At 41.5% G+C, this 14,894-nt stretch overlaps 1 pseudogene; it reads left to right on the top strand.

Moving 5' to 3' along the window:
- Positions 1-14,894, top strand: part of LOC121988552 — a 47,463-nt pseudogene that overhangs the window by 24,081 nt on the left and 8,488 nt on the right.

Raw genomic sequence — 14,894 nt, 5'->3', positions numbered from 1 at the left:
CATAAATTAAGTCAGCAAAATGTTTTCATCTGATGCTCACATTTTCAGCAAGATGTTAATTTGCATCATGTGCAATCTTAAACCTTTCTTTTAGCAGGGTCTTTCTGGTCTTTCCTTGACAAACAGGGAGGAGCTTGATTCTAATGAGCCATCACCTGCTGATCCTGCTGGTTTTCGTGAGCAGGTATTCAATTATATACTTGTTTTTTATGCTTATGTTAAATGTGTTCATTTAAATTGAATCTTTATTGTAAGTTAGTGAAGAATAAAGTGAAATGCTCTCAGGATGCTCTCATATGTTTGTAGGTCTGTACCATTTGCCAATTCACTAGTATGATCACAAGTGATCACAATAATTTCATGTCTCTAATGCTTTTCTTCTTCCTCTGTTCTACCTAAATTGGCTGCCCTTTTCTTGCTTCTTCCATGACCCTATCTATTCTTGATCTCCTTTTCTCTCTCAGCTTCCTTTTCTTTTGCAATCAAGCAATACTATATGTTTGACTGCATTTGCATGAAATTGTTTGGTTGATAATTTCTTTGTCTCTTCCACCATGCTTTTTTCTCTATTCCATCTCTGTTCTGTAGCATCCTTGCTTCTTTTTTTTTCTTTTGTTTCTCTGCTGATTCTCTAAGTTTAGCTGAAATTGTTTTATGTTCAGGCACCATATAATTTCTGACACTTGCTTCTTTTTGTGGTGTGGTGGTGTGAAATTTTATGATGATTTTTTTTAGAAACTGAATGTAAGCACTGTTTCACTATCTAAATATGCTCCTCTTTGATTTGTCTCTCAATATTTATTATCTTGATGCTTAAATGTTTTTATCTAGTCAGGGTCACGTTAATTAGTAATTTAGATCTCCTGCTGTATCGGGTGTTATACAATGACATGCTTCATTCTGACAATATTTCTAGGTGGCCATACCTAGATTTTTTTTATTTGCTTGTGCTGAGATACATGTCAATATGAGCAATTGAAATCTTGATATTAGAGGCACAGAGCTCAGGATGGAAAATAGTTTGATGCAGGTGATTTAAAGCTTGAGATGATATAAAACAAAATTAACATTTTGGAAAAAGATTATTCAATTATTATCCTATGCACTTACAGTTCACTTGCTATTTAGAAATTATTACAAGAATATAAATATGAATATGAATGATCCTGTGGTGGAGATGGAGTATTGGATACGTGGCTCATGTTGATTAAATGAAGATTCCTTACGGTCAAAATCTGACTCTGAAGCATTTCTAAGTGTCAAAAAGAGCGTTAACAACCGGACCAAGGAAGGGTCCTCGGCGTAGGCACTCTGACGTTCAAATTAATAAACGGTGGAAGGCGATGGACAGTAGTCTCAACAGTAAATGCGTGTGTAATTGCCTAGCCTCATGTAATGTGAGCGTACCTGTGCCTGTAGATAGAGACCTCCTTTTATAGTGTTACTGTTTATGCACAAATCTCAAAATGTTTGGTTAGAGAGGACCCGCAATCTCTGTGTTTGACAGAGAGGAAGTTTCTGATATGCAGCTTGCATATAGAATATTCTCTGCCCTCCGTGGCACAAAATGCCAAAAAGAATATGAAGCCGTTGGGTTGGGGGGGCCCACAACATGCTTACATGGCAAGCTGACTGAGTTCCTCCTATGACCCGATCGGCAACCGCTTGCAAGAGAAAGTCGATCAAATTTATAGTGTTGCTTGGGACTCGTCCCTCACTCAGCTTATTTGTTTAGCCTCAGAGTTCAATCGGATCGGGCGTCTAGTCTGTCTGATCGAACCACAGTTCCGATCGGCTAGACCGCTCGACCAAGCTAGTTAATCGTGCTATCTTCGAGTGACAAAGAAGTTTTGGCCCTAGAGAGTGTTGACTCGGTCTTGAACTATTCATTAATATTGAGAGGCTTGCGCCTGGCACAATGGTCTGATCGAATAATCTGTTGGCCCAATGATTCGACCAGCCCAATGGGCCAGTCAGATAATCTCTTGGCCGGGACGATTGGCTACACTGGCTTCAAGGGTTGACTCTTCCTTGACTTTGACCGCCATGTCAGCCGGCCTCCGGGATTTTAACCCGACTCGGAGGCTCCACATCATCCGCCGTATCAATGAACGTAACTCGTAGTTAGAGTTATAATTTTTTTGAAGCATCTCATAATTATAAAATTCTCAAATATTTGTTATTGTTAATAAAAATAGTAAGACACATTGTTAAGTTAAATAAATAATTAAAGTTGACAATATTTGCAGACTTAGTTAAACTGGGATCCCTTTGTTTTTTAATCTGTATACAGGTTTCAACAACAAATTAAACAGAGATGGGCAAACATCATATTTGTCAGAAGGTGCTGGAAATTTGCTAGGATTGACAATAATATGAAACCATGAAAGTCCAATATTTTAACTGTTAGGATCACAAGGAATTTAAATATCTCCACAATGATATGATATTGTCCACTATGGGCCTAAGCCCTCGTAGTTTTGTTTTTGGGCTATACCCAAACGGTCCATACCAATGGAGATATTTTCCCCTTATAAATATATGATCTTTACCATGTATTTTCAATATGGGACTTTTTTTGTAACCTTGCAACCCAACAAATCTCCCCTCAAACGAAGGACCACGGCTTCCCAGATTTGATCCTCAACCCACCAAGTCTGCTTGCCCCTAGGTCCACCCGATCTACTAGGACTTTCTTGTCTAGTTGCAACTAGGAGTTCCTCCCATGGAGAATGTTGACTCGCCTTGAGCTATTCACCAATATTGAGAGGCTCGCGTCCGACTGGCCCAATGGTTCGACCAACCCAATGGGTCGGTCGGATAATCTCTTGGCCACGACAATTGACTACGTTGGTTACAAGGTTGACACTTGACTTTAGCCACAATGTCAACCGGTCTCCTGGACTTTGACCCGACTCGGAGGCTCCACATCATCTGCCGTATCAATGAACGTAACTTGTAGTTCGAGTTATAATTTTTTTTGAAGCATCTCATAATTATAAAATTCTCAAATATTTGTTATTATTAGTAAAAATAGTAGGACACATTGTTAAGTCAAATAAATAATTAAAGTTGACAATATTTGCAGACTTAGTTAAGCTGGTATTATCTTTGGTGTTTTAATCTGTATACAGGTTTCAACAACAAATTAAACAGAGATTGGCAAACATCATATTTGTCCGAAGGTGCTGGAAATTTGCTAGGATTGACAATAATATGAAACCATGAAAGTTCAATATTATAATTGTTATGACCAAAAGGAATTTAAATATCTCCACATTGATATGATATTGTCCACTTTAAGCATAAGTCCTCATGGTTTTATTTTTAGGCTCTATCCAAAAGGCCCCATATTAATGGAGATAATTTTATTTATAAATCTATGATCTTTCCCATGTATTTTCAATGTGGGACTTTGTTTGCAACCTTGCAACCCAACAATCCCCCCTCAAACGAAGGACTACGGCTTCCCTCGTCCGATCCTCAACCCACCAAGTCTTCCTGTCCCTCAGTCCACTCGACCTACTAGGACTTTCTTGCCTAGTCGCAACTAGGACTTTCTTGCCTAGTCGCAACTAGGACTTCCTCCCTAGTGTCTAGTTCTCTTGATTCGGACACGGGAGCCCCCACTTTGTTCGAGGTCAATATTTTACTCACATAGCTCAATTAGTTCTCTTGATTCGGACACGGGAGCCTCCACTTACTTTGTTCGAGGTCAATATTTTACTCACATAACTCAATTAGATCATAACTCTTGTGCACAATCGGCGGTGAGACCTTCTGGCAGTCCAGGGTCTAATACCAATTGTTAGGACCAAAAGAAATTTAAATATCTCCATAATGATATGATATTGTCAACTTTGGCCTAAGCCCTCATGGTTTTATTTTTGGGCTCTACCTAAAATGTCTCATACTAATAGAGATATTTTTCCTCAATAAATCTATGATCTTTCCCATGTATTTTCAATGGGAGATTTTATTTGCAATCTTACAATCCGACAATAACCTTATCAAAGCAAATTATTGGGAGATATATTTTGTAAGGAGATTTACTGAGAGTGGATGATAAAATACTAGAAAATTATGCCAATAGGATAATGTAAACTGCTAATTATGCCTAAGCCATCACAGTCTGTCTAGGATTGACAATTATATGAAACCGTGAAAGTTCAATATTATAACCTTATCAAAGCAAATTATTGGGAGATATATTTTGTAAGGAGATTTACTGAGAGTTGATGATTAAATACTAAAAAATTATGCCAATAGGATAATGTAAACTGCTAATTATGCCTAAGCCTAATCCATCACAGTCAGACTAGGATTGACAATAATATGAAACCATGAAAGTTTAATATTATAACCTTATTAAAGCAAATTATAGGGAGATATATTTTATTAGGAGATTTACCGAGAGTGGATGATTAAATACTAAAAGATTATGCCAATAGGATAATGTGAACTGTTAATCATTCTTAAGCCTAAGTCATCACAGTCAGACTAGTCCTGACCTGTTTTGTGTTTTAATATCATTCAGCACTCCAATATAAGTCTGTCATGGGAGCATACCCTATTCCTAAACATATATTTATAACCTTAATATTAATTCTTAAGAACTTAACATCAGCTCAGGACTCTTTGGCCTCAAACTGTTCTAATTCTTTATATTATCAATTTTTGGATACTATTTGTTAGATATGTCATTTTGTCTCAGGATGCTTCCTTTATATTTTTTTTTTATGGACACTGGATCTTGTTGCTACTGAAAATTTCTTTGAATATGATACAGATTACTACCTACTTTGCTGATTGGTGCCGGATTTGTGAACTTCCCACGACAAATGAATCAACCTACAGTCATTACATTTCTCAGCTGCAACAAAATGGTTTACTAAAGGGTGATGATATCACGGATCGTTTTTTCCGTGTTTTCACGGTAATACAAGTGTTTCCATCAGTTTTGGTTCTAGCATATGTTGTGTGGTTTACTAATTCCTACAGCATATTTTAGGAGTTATCTGTCACTTACTCTAAAGTTGTGCATGAACAAACTCAACTGCTATCTTTTTTTTCAATTGATTCATATGCTAAGCTCGTGGTTCTTGTGTTAAAGGTATGTTCACTTGCTGTTAACTTTTTGTCACATTCGATTCTGCTTTAGCATGTTTGATTAGGCATCTACTTTTCATGTAGTCTATTGTATGGAAAATGACCTTTTTATTTTGTATTTAGTACTGTTCTATGGATCAGGGATCAACTAAAGCTCTTCTGCTTCCCAAGGTTATTTTCAACACTTCTGTTTATCTTTTTTTTGCTTTTTGCTGCTGTTTTAACTATTTATTCTGGGCAAAAGTTCATGTTTAACTTTTTTTGTCAATACTTTTTTTTGGACAGATTTTATCTGTTACTGTAAGAGTCATCCAAAAAGATGCAGAAGAGAAAAGGCTTTCCTTCAGCCCACGACCATATTTCAGATTGTTTATCAATTGGCTTCTGGATCTAATTTCCCCTGACATAGTTGATAATGCTAACTTTCAGGTTAAGACGTTTATGTTATTGTTTTCTAATCTTTTATTATGAGCCTGTCTTTCCACAGCGTGGTTTATCTCATGTTGAAGTATAATTGCAGGTGTTGACATCTTTCTCAAATGCTTTCCATGCATTGCAGCCTTTAAAAGTTCCTGGATGGAGGTGTGTCACTTTCCCTATTATTTCTTATGGTTAATCAAATATTCAGAAATGTAATTATCAAGGTTCTAAAATTCGCTAGGCGCTAGTCGGGCGGCAGACCAGTGCCTAGCGCCTAGGCGGGGACTAGGCGCCGCTAGGCGGATTCCTCGGTATCCCTTGTTTCATGTGGACTGTGGACAATGTCATATGCAAATCTAAATGTTGTCTTAAACAATTTTATAGCAATGAAGATCTAACTATGTATGCTGAAATAAATACATACTTTCCAATACCAAAAAATGAAAAACTATAAAAGAAAATTAATAGTTTTATGCAAAGGAAATATACTAGGCTCAGTAAATATGAGTAAAAGAAACAGTTAAATAATAGAACATGCAGTAAGTTATCATAATCATATAGTAAACAGTAGAACATTGGAAAATAGTAGCAATAGTTCAATTCAAGATTACAATGCATTGTGAACTAGTAACCACTAAGCAAAATATAATTGTTAAATAACATAAATCATGTCTTAACAAAATGAGTTCAAAATTACACAACTAATAATATCTCATAGACTCGTATTTATTCTGCTTCTTCTCCATAATTTTCAAGAACTTGTTCTTCATCGGACACAAACTCAATATCATTATTGTGATCCTCGTCTTCTTCTTCGGATTCAAAATCATCTTCATGGAGTTCTCTCACTCTGGAGCTTCTTCGGGGTTGTAGATTTTCATCTGCTCCACTTGCTTCATCAACCATTTGCCAAGTGAGCCCGGAACCTAGTTGATCCTGTCCGAATCGCCGAACCAAAGGACGCTGGGCACGTGGCGCTCTCCTAGTCGATGGCGCAGGCCTCCGAAGCTCCGGCGATCCTGCACAGAAGTCGGGCCGGGAAGGGGTTCCCGGCGGCGACCCTCCGACGCTCAAGTCAGGCAAAGCTCAATAGAGAGAAAGGGGCTCCAAAACTCGTAGTGTGCGTACCTCCGGCGAAGTAAGAGGCTCTTTATATAGAGCGGTGAAAGAACTAATGCACTTCCACTGAGGTGCCTATGTGTCTGCAGCCCATACCCCTGTATGCACCTGCCAGAGAGCTTACCTGACGCCATACTGCGACAGTCCTATTGCGCCTTCGATGGGACAACAGGACACCCCGTTGTCAGACTAGGAGTATGGCCTGGCCATATGACTTGACGGCTGTCAGAAGATGTTCCCCCTTCTTTACTGCTCATAATCCGGGGCGTCCGACCGGCTTGACAGGGAGTCCGTCCGGCCAGCCCTCCTCCTTTTACGCGCTAGCCGAACAACACTCACCTCGCGTCCGGCCTGCCGTTGACATTGGTGTGCTGGGGAAATTTCCGGTAGGCGCCATATAGAGACTGTTAGCAGTCATTTTTTCCTGGTTCTTCCGCTCGGCTCTTAACTACTGTTTCGACAGAGCGTCGGAACCCTGACCTTGTCAGGGCGTCTTTTACTACCGAATGTCCCTTGGTCGGCCGATCGGTCTTGTCCATTTCTTCCAAGTCCGGTCGGCTCACCCTTCTCCAGCGGGCTACTTGGCCATTTGACCTCCACGTGGCTTCGACCCCTCGTTAGGGGGTCCCAGGCTTTTACCACCGGATCACTTGCCTTCCCCTCGAGTCTAGTCGAAGGAGGCGAAGTCCGACTGACTGGACTGCCGATCTAACAGAACAACGATCATTTCATTGGGCCGCTCGGCCAGGCCTAATGATGCTCGTCCGTTCGGCGGTATCTGGTCCGTGCCTTGTGGTCTCTTGGACTCCATGTCCGATGCTCTCCTCTACTATTCATCACGTGCACTGCGCACGGTAAGGGGAGCTCATTAAATGCGGCCAGTATCCCGCTGATACGTGGCGATCATGCGTTTGTCAGCGTATGGTGGTGGCGTCACTTCCGATGGGACAGCCGCCGTTTGAAATGGACGGCTGGATGATGGCCTCGTTATCGACGACCTGGATCGGACGGTGGAGGTTGCTCCCGGACGGCGATATAAAGCCCGCGACTCCGTTTCCGCCGCCTTGTTGCTTCATCCTCCTCCGGCGCTTCTCTGCTCGCTTTTTTCTCCGGTGACCTCGCCCCTCCGCTTTCGGCAAACCCCAGGCCCCCGTCGATCATCTTTCTCGCTCGTAAGACCCTCTTTCTTGTTCCCCACGTTTTCTTCTTTCGGTTAATCGTTTCCTTCAGTCGGTTTTCCTCCATTCCTTGCTTGAACCTTCCCTTTTGGTCCCGTATTCTCGTCTTTCGACCATGACTAGCACCTCGCAGTCGACCGGCGGCGCTCCGGGTCTATGGTACACGACCATGGAGAGCCGTTTTGATGAGGAAGACGCTTTGCGTCTCGTTCGGACTTACGACCTGCCGACCGACCACCAAATAGTGTTAGCCACACCGGCCGATCGGCCTCATGAACCGCCGCCCGACACTGTTCTTTTCTTCCGAGACCAATTTCTGGCCGGACTGCGTTTTCCCCCCACAAGTTTTTCATACAAGTCTGTAATTATTTTCGCATTCCGCTCGGCCAGGTAGTTCCCAACTCAATTAGGCTGCTGAGCGGAGTGATAGTTTTATTCAAACTGAACGGCATCCCCCTAGACCCAAAAATTTTCCACTACTTCTACTATCCCAAGCAGGCCGAGTGGGGAACTTTTGTTTTTCAATCTAGGATAGGTTTCGTCCTCTTCGATAGCATGCCGAGGTCCAACAAACATTGGAAGGAGCATTTTTTCTATATACGTTTTCCCGAGCGGCCAACTTTTCGCACCAAGTTGCAGACGGCTATGCCAGCGCAACCGGAGTTCGGCAAGTTTAGAGGCGACGCGGCCTACCTTCATGCAGCCGAACGGCTAGTTGGTCAGCGCTATCATATTGGCAAGCTACTCCTCCCGGGAGTAATGCACATATTCGGCTTGTCCTCTACCACAGCCGATCTGCCCTGCAGCATGAGTAAGTTTCCTTATCTTCCCGTTTGTTTTGTTCTAACTGATTTATTTTTTGCTTTTGCAGCTGAAGTCATGTGGCGCGCTAAGGCAACCGAAAAGCTCAAGCTGAAAGCCGCTCAGATTGAGGCGGTGAAGAACAAGGTGGTCGCCGAGCGGGGCCTTGGATCCGCTGATCCGACCGGCGAAGCAAGTGAGGGGACTCAGGAGGTCCCTGAAGCCTTAGCCGCTGCTACCTCTCACGACGAGGCAGCGGGCGGCACTGAACCTTCCAACCAAGCTGAGGTAGAGGGCCGTTCGGCAGATGATGTTCCGCTAGTCACTCGGAAGCGCCGACGACCGGAATCTACGTCTGCCTCCACTCCACTTGACGAGCCATAGCCCGAGCGGAGCGCGGATGCTCCGGTACTGTCCGGGACGGTTTCTCTCGAGAGTACCCCGACCCCTCATGGCTCTCCGAGGGCCAGCTCTGAGGTGCCGCCTTCCAGCCCTTCAAGAACCCGGCGCCGTATCAGGCGTTTGGGCGAGCTTCCTTCCTCGTCCACCGGTGGGCCATCTGGTAAGGCCGCTGCTTCTCAGAGCGAACCGAGCGGCCAGAATTTAATTAAAACCGTTCTGCGCCTTCCTTCGGAGGCGTACATGGCTGCTGCTGATCGGCCAATGGTCCCTGAGCAGCAGACCACCTTGACGGGCCCTCTTGCCCAAGCTTGGGTGGACGCTCGGCGTCGAATAGCCAAGATGACTCCCGGACAGCTCGGCCACAGCAACCTACAATAGGCCATCGGGGTATGCTCTGTTTCTTTGTTTGCGTATTTGAATTATGTTTTTAACCTGTCCACATTTGCTAGCAGAACTGGGTGGAGCAGATCGCCATTAGCGATCGATTGGCCGAACTGGAGGATAAGTTGAAAAAACAAAAAGCTGCGGGGGGCACCGAGCAGTCGACGGCCGCTCTGACGAAGGCCAAAAAATTATTGGAAGCCGAGCGGAAAAGGGCTTCTGATCTGGCGAGCAAGGTCGTTCGTCTTGAGACGATGATCAAGCAACGAGATAAAGAAATCAAGACGGCGACCACCCGGAAGCGCCAGGCCATCGATGATATGGACTGGATGAAGGTGGAGATCAGAGGGCTGGAGCAACGCATCAAGGATCTGGATCCTCTGCTGGCCACCGAGAAGGAGAGCCGCTCGGCCGATCTCCAAAAGTTTGATGGAGACTTGAAGGATTTCCAAGCTGCCAGCGATGCTGCCCACGCCGCACTCAAAGAATATCAAGAGGGGGAGTCGACTCGCTCCGAAGAAGGGAGGAAGGCGTTCCTCCGCTCGGAAGACTTCGGAGAGAAGTTTACCGACAAGATGTCCCTCACTTTCGAGGAGGCGATCAAGGCGGCGGTGGGCTATCTGAAGACCAAAGGCCATCTGCTTGCCGAGCTGACCATCCCCCCGAGGACCTCGCGAGCGTGATGGACTCCATCCTCGACGCTCTTTTTGATTTTGATGTGTGAGGAGCGTTTTTATGAACTTTTTTGTATTCCCGCCGTTCGGCCCAACTTATTTCTGTAATGACTTGTTTGATTTACCTAATGAGTAATAGATGACCTTCTGCTCCTTTCACTTCTGTTTTAGCAAGGCATTTTTCCCTCGTCACGCCAAAATGTTCTTTATATCCTTTCCGCTCGGCACGACGCTTCTGTCCGGCTCAATTCGATCGTCTTAATGGCATCTATCATGCGACCGCGCGGCCGCTAGGTTTTCGAACGTGACCGCTCGGCATTTACATGCTAATATCCCTAACTTCCACTGACCAACTTTTTCTTTGTGCCTTACCCCAAAGGGGTTTTCCGTATATTTTTGATAAGCGAGCCGCTCAACCGTATAACCAGGCTATCGTTGATTGTATCTTGTGACTGGCTATCCGCTCGGACGTTTATAGACGCCGGCTCGTCTCTCGATATTTAACGTCGGAGCTCGACGGTCTTCCGCCCGGACGTTTATAGACGCCGGCTCGTCTCTCGATATTTAACGTCGGAGCTCGACGGTCTTCCGCTCGGACGTTTATAGACGCCGGCTCGACGGTCTTCCGCCCGGACGTTTATAGACGCCGGCTCGTCTCTCGATATTTAACGTCGGAGCTCGACGGTCTTCCGCCCGGACGTTTATAGACGCTACCACCGGATCACTAGTTAAACTACATCATCTTCCCCACCATCCACAATCCAACCTTGTGCATTTGAAGCATCTTTTGCAAGAAGGACATCAACATTTTTTTTTTTTTTCTCTTTTTTGTTTGTTCAACAATCTAGCATTAAATTGGACAAATACTAGATTGTTCAACCTGTTGGCATCCAACCTATTTCTTTTCTTTGTGTGAATCTAAAAAAACAGAGAAAGTAAATACTATAGTTAGTACCTGAATATAGAGTATAGACGTTAAAAATTATAACTAATTTAATTAAAGAGTAGACTGAAAGTTTAAAACTTACTCCTTCAAATGTATTCCAATTTCTTTCATACCCAGATGAACTTGTAGTTAATGAAAGTATCCTCAATGCCACCCTTAGCAAGTTAGGTGTGTGAGCACCGTATGTACTCCACCATGCACATGGATCAAATGTATCATCATTTTTTTCACATGCTTTTGCTACCAATGTTTTTCCAAATAACCCAGTCTTATTTCTATACTTTGGAAATTCCTTGTTAATAATTGTATCTTGTAAATCTAACTCATTGGCATGCAAAGTTTTCATGCATTCAAAAATCCCCATCGCGACCTCCTCATGAAGAGCAATCGAACTATCTTCGTAGTAAAAATAAGGATTCAACAAAAATGCAGTGGTATGCAATGATGGATCAAGTCTATCCTTCATTTTTGACTCAATAATGACTATGATAGGCTGATAATTTGATTCCACGTTATTCAGAGCCACCTTGATATCTTCTTTAGCTTGAAGAAGCTCCCCATATAGAAACTCCATCGATGACTTTCTATCTCCATCTACCAATCGAAGAACTCTTACCAAAGGAGCAAATATTTTCAAACAAAGTGTTGCACCATTCCAAAAACTCATGCTCATCACTGTAGAGTAAGTCATTTTTCCTTTGTTTGTTTTTGACCATTTACATTTCTCCCACATATCACTTGTAAACATGGCCCTTAAACTAGCTTTTTTTTCAATCAAACTTTGCAATGTGAGGAAATTTGATGCAAACCTGGTAACTCCTGGTCGGACTATGTCTCTCTTCTTTGTAAAACTTCTCATCAATGATAAAGTCTTATGGTGAGCATAGATGAAAATGGTAAAAGCCTTGGACTGCTCAATCACCTTTTTATATCGTGGAAGTTTGCCAATACTTTCAAGCATGAGATTAATAGTGTGAGTTGCACATGAACTCCAAAAGATCCCGGGTCGTTTTTCTCTCATCAATTTAGCTGCAGTCATATTGTTGGTGGCATTGTCTGTAACAATCTGAACAATATTCTGAGCTCCTACTTGTTCAACACACTTGTCAACATACTCAAAAATAAGTTCAGCTGTATGTGCCTCCTCTGAAGACTCCTTAGACTCTAAAAATGTAGTACCCTCCTTGCAATTAACACACAAATTTAAGATGCTTCTTCTTTTTCTATCACTCCATGCATCTGTCATGATCGAGCATCCATTCTTTGCCCATTCTTCTTCATGTTTCTTCAGCAATTGTTTTGTTCTTTCAACTTCAGCTTTCAATAGTGGCTCCCTAAGTTGATATTGAGTTGGAGGCTTGAATCCTGGTCCAAATTGACCCACTGCCTCCATTAGTAGCTTGAAGCTATCATTATCAACAGCATTGAATGAGATTTCATTTTCATAAACCCATCTCCCAACATATTGTTGAACTTGTTGAGTTCTCTCTTTGAAAAGAGTCTCATTTATATTTTTTTGCCGAAGTACTTTACTTCCACTGGAGCCTGCATTTTCTGGAGCAATTGCCGATGCATATCTATCCATGGGGCCAAGTGGAAGAGGTTTTTTAACTCCATCCATCCCTTCAATTTCAAGACCTTTTTCATCTACGGAAATAGTCACATCTGTTCTACAACTTTGTTCTTCCATTATTTTGTTCTTCTTTCTGTTCCTCCCTTTTAAAATAACCTGTTTGCACTTATTTTTGTCTTCTTGAGATGCTTTTCGACAACCAGATACATTTCCAGGTATATTTCCAATGTGCTCCTTTATCCTATACACTCCTGACATTGCTTTTCCACATAACTTACATTTAATTTTGTCAAGGTTCTTAGGATCAATCAATTTCCCAAACTCCCATCCGATGTCATTTGACTTTTTTTTAAGAATCCCGGATTCGGGTTGAGTGACAGATGCTGTCGAAGATGGATTGCTTGCCATTGATAACAGTCTAACAAATAATCTGAAAAAATAATATATAACAAGACATAATCACATAACATATTAACATGATAATAAAATTTAATTATACCATACAGACATACAATACAAAATATTTCAATAACATTAAGTCATTAACAAGTCTGAGAATATTTTTTTATATATCTTAATCTAATTAATAAAATTTATTCGATATTTGTTTAAATAAATTAAATTTTAAATATATTTATTAGAATTTTTAAAATTTTAATGTATTTTTCATATTTTTAAAACTGATTTATATAAATTAATAATATTTATTAGAAAATTTTATTTATTAGAAAATTTTAGTTTATTTTTCATATTTTTAAAACTGATTTATATAAATTAATAATATTTATTAGAATTTTTAAAATTTTAATATAATTTTAATATTTATAAATCCGATTCATATAAATTAATAATATATAAAATTTATAAATATGATTTATATAAAATATAAATTAATAATATGTATTATATTTATTAAATTTAAAATATTTTTTATTTTTTAAATCTGATAAATGATAATATTTATTATAATTTTTAAATCTGTTAATATATAAATTAATATTTAATATTATTTATTTAAAAAAATTAAGTATATTATTTATATATTTAAATCTGATTATATAAGTTATAAAATTAATAATGGAATCTTAATTTTATATATAATTTTATATATTCAAAATTCTTTTATAAAAATTAATACAATTTATTATAAAAAATATATATTTAAAATATATTTAATTGGGATGATAATTTTATTAGGTTTTACGAACTAACCTATTATTGAATTTGAAATTATCCCCGTTAGGAATTGTTTTAATTTAATAAATCTAAAAAAAAAGATAAAACAAAAACAAAAAACGCCGTCCCCCTCTCGCGACTATCACGACGGCGCGGACGCCACCGGCGCCTCGCGGGAGACCTCCGACGCCGCCGGAAGCTCCGCCGGACGTGTCCGGCGAAGTCCGAAGTTGTTCCAGCGGCGCCGGAAGCGTTGCGGAAAGCTTCCAGTGCCGCTGGAAGCTTCACGAGATGCTGCCGGACACGTCCTACGACGCTTCCGGCGGCTGCGGACGCTTCCGGTGTTGCCGGAGATTGCGCGACGATGACTCAACAGTTAACAACTTAACGAAACAACTTACCGGAGCGACGAAGCCTTCGAAGTGGCGCACGGCGAAACATCGACGATGACGACGCAGCGACGATGAGGACGAAACAACAAATTTGGAAGACGAAGCGGCGCACGGTGAAGACGTAAACAGCAAATTTGGAACAAAATATTAAAAGTTTAAAACCTAAATAACTCGGTCGAGGCCCGCCGAGGCTCGATGAGTTCCGCCGAGAGCCGCCTAGGGCACCCGCCTAGGAGGTTTCCGGCGCGGCACCATGCCGCGCAGCGCCTATGTGGCCGCCTAGCCCGAGTTTTCGAACACTGGTAATTATGCATATATTGTTGGTCCCTTTGGAGGCCAGCAAGAGGGGAGGGGTGAATTGCCCTACAAAAATTAAACCAAAAACCCTTCTCGGATATTCAACTAATTTAAAAGACACTTGTAATAATAAAACTAAGAGACAAGGAAAAGAGCAGACAAGATATTTATTTGGTTTGCAATCAGGGGATTGCTAATCCAAGGAAAGTAAGCGCACTATCTGTTTATCTCCTTCGGGCGGAGTAGCCTCTTTACAGCGTTGACAACACAAATAAAAGAAACAGAAATGAAAGCACAGAGAAAACTTATTACAAGTGAGTTGAATGATCTGTGCAAACCAGTGCTATATTTATAGCACTGGTCGGGGCGCCCCGAAGGGGTTCCGGGCGCCCTGGGGGGATAAAACTTTATCCCCCAACGTTCAGA

Source organism: Zingiber officinale, chromosome 6B (genome assembly GCF_018446385.1).
Source record: "Zingiber officinale cultivar Zhangliang chromosome 6B, Zo_v1.1, whole genome shotgun sequence".
NCBI lineage: Eukaryota > Viridiplantae > Streptophyta > Magnoliopsida > Zingiberales > Zingiberaceae > Zingiber > Zingiber officinale.
The sequence above is the reverse complement of the archived record's forward strand: the minus strand, read 5'-3'. Positions and strand labels throughout refer to the sequence as shown.